Raw genomic sequence first — 8,259 nt, 5'->3', positions numbered from 1 at the left:
ATTGTCTCTCATTTTGTTCTCAGGTAGAGCTAGCCTAATTTATGACTCATTGTGAAATAAGTATAGCAAAGAGAAATGCTGTTATTTAAAATATCTCTACCAAGTCTTCATTTCATTTTATCTTTTTAATGAGATATATATGTTTATGTTTATCACTGGTTTTACATGGTTGGGAAAGTAGATCTTAGATGTTCAAACTTAAAATATGCAGTTGGGATGTCTTGAAACAAAATTAACTCATGGTAAGAAATAGTATCACTTTACCTGTAAGACTCTCTGTACATGCTAATCATTAGCATCAGGAGGAAAATTTAGGATGAAATAATGACTTTGTCATAGTCAATAAAAATCAATTAAAAAATAATGGATGATTAAACAGTGGAAGAAAACCAGGGAGGGAATGTTTTCATCATTGTTAAGAGGAGAAATTTGATGTGTTAGTGCTGGTTTGGAAGTTTTTCAGAAAAATTTATGAGAGACAAAAAGAATACAATTTTCCCTTGCAATATGTGGTTCAGTTTTTTAAAGGATAAAATTTTGCAGCATAATCATGTCAAGAAATTTACTTCTTCTGGACTAACCAATAGTCCAGGGACTAGATCACTTATGTGGGATGGCCCTACACTGCCTTACTGAGACAGACACTTGAACTGCAGATTCACAGCTATTATTTAGGCTCTTCACTTGGACTGGCACATGTTATATTAATGCCTAAGTAGCATTGTGGCCTAGTCTTGTTTTCCATGTGTCAGGTGTGTCCTTCTACTATTGGATGAGGCTGTTGTGGCCTGCAATTTCTCCCCCAAGCTTTTCATTAGACATCTGTTCTAGTACAGAGCAAAAATATTTAAAAATAACCTCTTAGAAATTTTGTGGGATGGAAAACCCATATTCTCTCCCACAGGAGAAGAAATATAAAAGATATATTTAGAACTGTGTGTGAAACTGCTATATCTTCCTGATATACATGACGTAGAATGGTACACTCTTTATCCAAAATTAACATTTCTAGGTTAATCATTCATTTTGGGCAGACAGCTTAGTGCTCATATGGTCTGAAATATGATGATGGGACCTTGAGATGGTGCTTTAGTTGCAGGTTTTCTGAGAGCCTGGCTGGGCCAAAGTATGTGTAACATGTCCTTCCTGGCTGCTTCAGCAACTCCTGGTGCATATCTGGCAAAACACGCAAGAGGAATTGTGATATCATTGCCCTCCAGCAGCATGGTTTCCCTTCCGAATGATGCATCAAGATGTTGGCTAATACCTGGAGCTGAGGGAAGCTACAGCACAGCTTCCTTCTCTTGGTCTTGGGAGAAACCTTTCCATTCCTGCATTAGGAGACCTCTGTATGCCAAAGGATGGGTACAGCTTTGTCTCTCTAGCTGTGACACCAGGCTCTCTCCGATCTGTGGATTGACATCCCAGTACACTAGTCCCTGCAAAAGCACCTTGCTTTGTCATGGCAAGTAAACAGGCATTGTGTGGGGCCTTAGAAAGAGTATGAGGGAAAGGTGTCCTTTGCGGCGTCAGTCCTGCAGGGCAACGCAGACTGTGGTATGTGCTAATAACTGGGATTTGTGAACAGTCCCTGCGATGCCTGGGGCAAAGATTTCAGAGTTGCACACTTGGCCTGTGGTGGGCCCAGGATGACAGGAGAAGACCAAAGGGTGAAGCGTGCACTCACGTAGGCAGCAAAGTTCCTGGATGCAAACGAGTTTTTTGTGCCTTGTCACTTGCCTACGAGGTCCGTGTCAGTGCAGAGAGGAGGAAATGCTGAGCAGCTACTGGTGATGCTCAAAAGCAGTCGATGAGTTACTCGGACTGAGAGATGGTGTTCAACATGCTTTATGCCCTCTCCAGAGTTAAGGCAGGTTCCTCACAGTCTCCTTAAGGGAAGCAGCCCCATGGAGCTACTTTCTCACCATGAAATAGTGAACAACAAGTGACTAGTTTTGACACGCCGTTTTCCTTGGACAAAAGGCTGCTCCAGCCCAGACCGGTTACTTCTGTCTGCACCTGGAACATGCGCTCTGGCTCATTCTGTAGTGTAAAATCTGATGGTTCTAGTAAGCCCTGGTTTAAAACGGTGTATATCAGCCAAGCCCTCCTCAGACATGGCTTTGGGTCTAAGTTTTCAGTGGTAATCTAACAACAACCTTGAACTTTCCAGAAAGGATTGAGAAATCCCTTGAAGTTCAGATCCTTTAGTCAGCAGAGGCCTTTCCAGAGCTGCCTTCTCAGCGTTGTCTGCTGCTTCTGAGGTGATATATGTCTAACACAGACAACCCATGCTTGTTTAAGCATGTAAGCAAGACCTGGCAGCCTTTCACACATGACAGTGAGTCATCCTTCCAGCAGGAGAGAGTGAGTCAGAAAGGGCAGTTGACAAGCTTTATTTATCAGTCTCCTGTTATTTGGCCCAGGAGAATTTTACCCTAAAAAACCCACCCTTGATAATGACAGGCAGAGCTCAGACTTGTATCATACAACTACTGGCTTTTTTCCCATAGGCTTTGCATGCAGTTTCATATCAGGAAGTCACAGCAAGTTGGCCATTTCCATGAATTTTTATTTTTAAAGGGGTTCTGAATGTGCCAGCTATTTTGGAATAACTCGACCGAGCTAGGGTTACCATAAAGAGTACAAACTCGCCTCTCAGAGATGAAAAGAGCCTGGGGGTTCTGTGCTACAGCGTTTACAGAGTTCCCATTTACTTTCTTCTCTTAGGGCTGCTTTGCTCAGAGCCTTAATTGAATGCTGCTAGTATGGCTTTAGTGACTTGACTGGCTTTTGATTATGGTTCTGCCACTCACAGGCTCCATATAGGGTGTGTCAGGCTTTCCAGTGTAAGTGTCTATTTTCAGAAGTTATATTGCTCTGTTGTAGAAATTCACGCCAAGCAGAAAGTTGGCAGGAAACATCGCAACTTCAAAAATGGAAAAAGAGACAGAGGAAAAAAAATTCTGCCTGATGATTAATTAAGGAAACTCTGCCCTTGGGGATTTTGGGCTTTGCAGCTGGGAGAGAGATGGCAGTGTAGCAAGGGGACCCATCTAGATGTGGGGACCATAATGTGTAGTTGGGTGTCCTGAGGTATGGAAAGAAGCAAAGAAAGCTCAAGCCCATTCTACTCATGTTGCAGGTAGGTTTGGAGCAGTAACCTGTGAAGGCAGCACCCACGTAGTAGCAGGGCTACAGGGCTCAGCAAGTTCTCTGTGAGCCAGGATGGCAGGACCTGGAGGCCTTGCAGGTTCCTTGTCTCTGGTCCCTCCGGTTCAGTCCTGTTGTTCTTGTCCTGGTAGGGGCCGGTGCCTGATATAAAGCTGAGGCGGTCTGAGCCTGCCCAGTTTTCTGTGCAAGAGAGACAGGCCAAAAGCAGCATTCATCAGCAATTAACAGGTTTTGTCCATTTTTGCATGGACTCATACAGGCATTTTAGTAGTGTTAAGCTCCAGTGAGACCAAGGGAGAAACACTCCTATATGCATTCAGGAATGTGGTTCTTTGCTACCACAAGCCAAGTGGGGACTCACTGGATGCTGCAATGGTGAAAGATGCCATCGTGCTTCCCGATCCTGCCAGCGTCCCCTCTCTCCCTGGGGCGGAAATATTTTTGAGTCCATCTTCTTTCCCCTGTCAGATAGACAAATCACTCCAAGATTCCTTGATGGAGCTCTGAAGACGCTTTGTATTGCTCCTGTTTGTTCAGTGGCTTGTCTCCCTTGCCCTCTCAAAGCCAAAGCTACACCTATCAACCAACCATCCTTCCAGCCAAGAAGGACCAATAGCAGCTCCTTTGTGCAGACAGCAGGCACCACCACCTCACTTGCTCCTCACCTGGGGACAGGTGTGTTGCTTGTGATGCCTTTTTACCTGCAGGTGTGCTGGGGGAAAGAGAGCAGCAGTTAAACTGGAAATGGGACCTGGCGCTGATTTGCAGTAGGAAGAGAGGTAGGTCTGGAATTCCTTAAGTGAGGCTTCCAAATGTTGGTGGTATGTGTTCCTGCTCTGCCTGGGACGAAGGCCTTCAGCCTGTGAACAAACTGCATTGGAAGGACCACGTACCAGTTACAGCTCCTGAGGCTCAGACTAAATTGCCGATATTTGCAGTGAGATTTTTACAGCTTGAAGCAAAGAAACCAAACTGCAGTTCTCGGAATGTGAAGATGTCCTTACCCTAGTTGTTCTTCCATGTGAGAGACAGTGGTCAAAGAACAGGTTGTAGTTATACTATCACCTGTTACAGCCCTTCTATTTGGAAGAGACATGGGTAATATAAATGTATTGTATTTCTCCCTGTGATCTTGTCTGTGTTTACAAAAGGACAAACAGAGCCTTTTTTTTTTTTCCTCTTTCCTTGAATACGGTAGAAACAAACACAAACTAGTTTCTGGACACACATTCCCAAGTCTGCTGGTCCTGACAAGGTCTGACCTCAAAAGGGTCCCCCTCTCTGTGGCTCCTTGCTTTTCTCTCTCCTGTATCAAACCAACACAAGCACATCAACCGTGACCATGTCTGGGCAACAGGGAAGTCCCTGACTTAGGGAAGTCCTGCCACAGAAACTAGATCTTTGGGACAGGGCTTCCATTGCTCATCTGTCTTTACTACATTAGAAGAGGATATAGTTATTCTTTCTACTGAACCTGGAAGAGTGTGCATGACTTGTTTCTGATTATAATGTGATGTGTGGAGATTGTGGATTAAAGACTTGCCCCAAGGCTGTTATTAGCATTTTCCAGCATAATAATCAAGAGATGAAGGTGAAACATTCAAATTAGGTGTTTATCTCGAGACAGACCCAGATCTCTATATTGATTGGATTGGGAGACACAGTACTGCAGACCTGGATAGGCGGGGGATTGACCCACCCATTGCTCCTTTGTAGTTAGAAGCTATAAGAGCTTTAACAGCTGAAGTGCTGTGATGGATGGATACGTGCTTTTTAGAAGGAGGAATGTGAGATGCGTGAGAAGGTTATGCTCTGCACAGAAAGGAGCAGCTCAGATGCATGGAGATCTGCTATGGACTGTGTGATGGGCTAGTCAGGAGCTTATGGGCCAGGATCAGAGGGAAGGTCAACACTGGTAACATTGTGATAGGCATCTGCTACGGATCACCTGGTTAAGAAGACAAAATAGATGAAGCCTTCTCTAGACAAGTGGAAGAGGTATCACTGTTTCAAGTCCTGCAAGTCCTGGCTTTTATAGGATGCATGACTGACCTGAAATCTGCTGGCAGGATACACAGTAGGGCACAAGCAATCCATATTTCTGGAGTGGCTCAGGGGCAATTTCTTGACACAGGTGCTGGACAGGCTAAGTAGGGAGATGGTCTGATTGATTTGCTACTCACAAACAAGGAAGAAGTGGTTGGGGTTGCCATGGTCAGTGGCAGCCTTGGAGAGACCAAGAGGTGGTAGAATTTAAGATCATGAGAAAGCAGAGAAAGGTGAGTAGTGGAACAATGGCCCTGGGTTCAGGAGAACAGACTTCAGCTTGTTCAGGGAACCAGCAAGCAGCTTCCCTTGGGATAATGCTGTGAAGAGTAAAGGCACTCAGAGGGTCAGGTGATCTTCAAGGGTCATCTCCTCAAAGCCCGGGAATTGTCCATACTGTTACATAGGAGGCTGAGCAGGCAGTGCATGAGGCCAACTTGGGTGTACAGAGAAGTACTGACTGAATTCAGACATAAAAAGAAAACATATAATAGGGAGAAGCAGCAATAGAACTACACAGGCATGTAGGGATGGGTTTGAGAAAGCCAAATCTGGGTTTGAGCTGATAATAGGTGATGATGCGAAGAGTAACGGGAAGGTCTTCTACAGGTACATTTGTAGTGAAAGGAAGACCAAGAACATGAGGGTCCACTGCTGAGGAGGGCACGTGAGCTAATGGTGAAGGACACACAGAAGTCTGAGGTTCTCAGCATTTTATTGGCCTCAGTATTTACTGGCAGAGTCTGCTCCCAGGCATCCATATCTAATGGCAGAGTTTGGAAGAGAGAGGTACTACCCACTGTTGAAGAGGGTGATGCAGGGACCACTTAAGTAAACTGGAGATATACAAATCCATGGGACCAGATGGGATGCAGTCCAGCTAGGCATAAAGAAGAAAACTCTTCATAGTGAGGGCTGTCACACACTAGAGCGAGTTGCCCAGAAAATGTGTGAAATTTCTATTCTTGGAGTCACTCAAAACCCAGCTAGATGAGGCCTTGAGAAGCCTTCTGTTTCATTAAGCAGAAGATTGCATGAGAGTCCTGCAGAAGTCCTTTCCAACCTAATTTTTTCTATTGATTCTCAGTAAGCATCTGAATGTAAACTGAAGATCCCCTGGAAACTGTGCCTTAAATTGTGCAACGCTGAATGTAGCATGGCCTAAATGCCACACAGCTCCCAATGGCCCATGAGAAATGCAAATCTTGAAGAGAAGGTGATAGTGGTAGTACAGAGACTGCAGCTGCCAGGAAGGTCTCTAACCTCTGGCTGTGAGGATTAGCAGGGTTTAAACAGTGCTCTCTGCTGCTCCACTCTGATCTGTCACCTTTTAGGTGTGCTGCAGATACTCCAAGACTTTCTGTCCTGAACCTCCTAGTGCTCAAGGTGTTGGTGACTCCTCTGAAGTCTTCACGAGTCCCTAACAGATTGTTCTCCGAGAGTCCTGGGTAGGCTGGGACCTCTCTGAGCTTGTGTTAGCATCAGTGTGAGCAACTGTGGCAAGTGATAGCTGATCTGTTCCTGTTTCACCGAGCTGGCAGAGGTTACAATAGCATTAGAATGTAGGTCTTGCCATGGATTAATCACTGCCAGACAAGCTCTCTGAGATCCCTGGATGCATATTCAGGATGCTAGGGTGGGCTGGCAGCTACGCTCCTGTATCTTCACAGCTCTTGGTACCTATCGAAGGAGCTTGCACCATGCACACCTTCCGTGCACAGTGCAAACACACCCCAAGAAGACCGTGGGTTTCTTGCTGAGCTTTTACCTTGCCCCTGAACGGCTTCAGACATTGCACAGCTGCTGGTTCAGCAGGTTCACACCCACAGAAAGGCTACACGAAGTATTTCAGGTTTAATTTAGGATTAATCAGTGTTTTGGACATGTTAACTTTCTTTATTTCAACACTATTTCAGAAGGGCTGCCTTGGAGGCTACTTAATCCTCTGGAGACTTTTGGTTGGAAGCAGGAGCAGATTTTCCAGGCCTGTAGCAGCAGACTGTGTATCCTGACAAAAGAGACACTCTGTCCCCTGCTGACTGACTACATGGAGCCATGAATGTCCTGGAGCAAAACTCAGAAATTTTCTGAAGCCTCTCTGTGGATGTTGAAATCTTGGGGAGCAAAACACTACAAGAACTGAACTTTGCATTAAAAGTTTAACTTTAAACAGGGCAAAGTTGCATGTGCCTATTAGCAATTAAGTAGACAATTTATATAATCTCTGAACAGTAGTCCTCCTTTTTGATGTTGAGTCTGAACTATTGGCTGATGTAAGTCCAAATGTCAGTCCTATGGATAATCTCTCAGCAGTTGTACGACCATGGAAATGTGAGAAATCTTGCTGAGAGCATATCTGCATTAAAATAATAGGTTTCTGTGCAGTTCTAAGTGTTCATTTCCAAACAGGGCTTGATTGCTGTGTTACTGTCCACTTAGCATGAGTAGAACTAAGCTTTTTTGGTTTTAGACCTCTCCACAGTCAGAAACACCTACCTGTTGTGACTAGAATATCACTCAAGAGGGAACACTCTCTTCAAAGAAGGGAAAACCGATGTACAACACCGAGCAGAAGGTTGGTAGCAAAGCAGAGAAATCAGGTAAAAATCCAGGAATCTAGCTTTAATATCAAGAGTCATCTACCGCTTAAATGGGCTTACATGTAATACAATAAGCACTACAGGATAAGAATTGTCTCTGGTTTATTTATTCTTTTTTTAGCAAATAACACTGAAAGATTCCTTTAAAAAATAAATATCACTGCACCCAGGAGAATAAAGAGTTATCAAGTGAGAACAAACAGACAAATTGGCTCTGAGTTTTGAATTTCTCCATAATGTTCTAATTTAAAACAGAATAAGCAAATTAAAAAGGAAGCAGTGGGATAGTTACTTCATAGCATAAAAGAACAGAATTCAAGTGTTAAGAAGACATTTTACAAACACCATTATTAATGCCAAAACATTGTTTTACCTTTCCAATGAGTTCTAGATGTAAGTCTTTTCAGTTACACTGAAGATCAGCAATGTGTCTGTACGT

This window comes from Athene cunicularia, assembly GCF_003259725.1.
Source record: "Athene cunicularia isolate RWA chromosome 5 unlocalized genomic scaffold, athCun1 chr5_part1, whole genome shotgun sequence".
In the NCBI taxonomy this organism is placed as follows: Eukaryota; Metazoa; Chordata; class Aves; order Strigiformes; family Strigidae; genus Athene; species Athene cunicularia.
The sequence above is the reverse complement of the archived record's forward strand: the minus strand, read 5'-3'. Positions refer to the sequence as shown.